Here is a 756-nt window from a genome sequence, read left to right as displayed (position 1 = left end):
AGGTTAGGGGACAACATGGGTTAGGTTAGGGCACAACATGGGTTAGGTTAGGGCACAACATGGGTTAGGTTAGGGCACAACATGGGTTAGGTTAGGGCACAACATGGGTTAGGTTAAGGCACAACATGGGTTAGGTTAAGGCACAACATGGGTTAGGTTAAGGCACAACATGGGTTAGGTTAAGGCACAACATGGGTTAGGTTAAGGTACAACATGGGTTAGGTTAAGGTACAACATGGGTTAGGTTAAGGTACAACATGGGTTAGGTTAAGGTACAACATGGGTTAGGTTAAGGTACAACATGGGTTAGGTTAAGGTACAACATGGGTTAGGTTAAGGTACAACATGGGTTAGGTTAAGGTACAACATGGGTTAGGTTAAGGTACAACATGGGTTAGGTTAAGGTACAACATAGGTTAGGTTAAGGTACAACATAGGTTAGGTTAAGGTACAACATAGGTTAGGTTAAGGTACAACATAGGTTAGGTTAAGGTACAACATAGGTTAGGTTAAGGTACAACATAGGTTAGGTTAAGGTACAACATAGGTTAGGTTAAGGTACAACATAGGTTAGGTTAAGGTACAACATAGGTTAGGTTAAGGTACAACATAGGTTAGGTTAAGGTACAACATAGGTTAGGTTAGGTTAGGTTACACGTTGTTGTAAGGAAAGGTGTAGGGGGGGGGGGCGGGGGCGGCAGGTTCCTTGATAGTGATTATAGTAAGTGAATGCTTGTGACATGATCAGATTTGTCA

Source organism: Schistocerca piceifrons, unplaced genomic scaffold, assembly GCF_021461385.2.
Source record: "Schistocerca piceifrons isolate TAMUIC-IGC-003096 unplaced genomic scaffold, iqSchPice1.1 HiC_scaffold_102, whole genome shotgun sequence".
NCBI lineage: Eukaryota > Metazoa > Arthropoda > Insecta > Orthoptera > Acrididae > Schistocerca > Schistocerca piceifrons.
Note: the sequence above shows the minus strand (reverse complement) of the source record.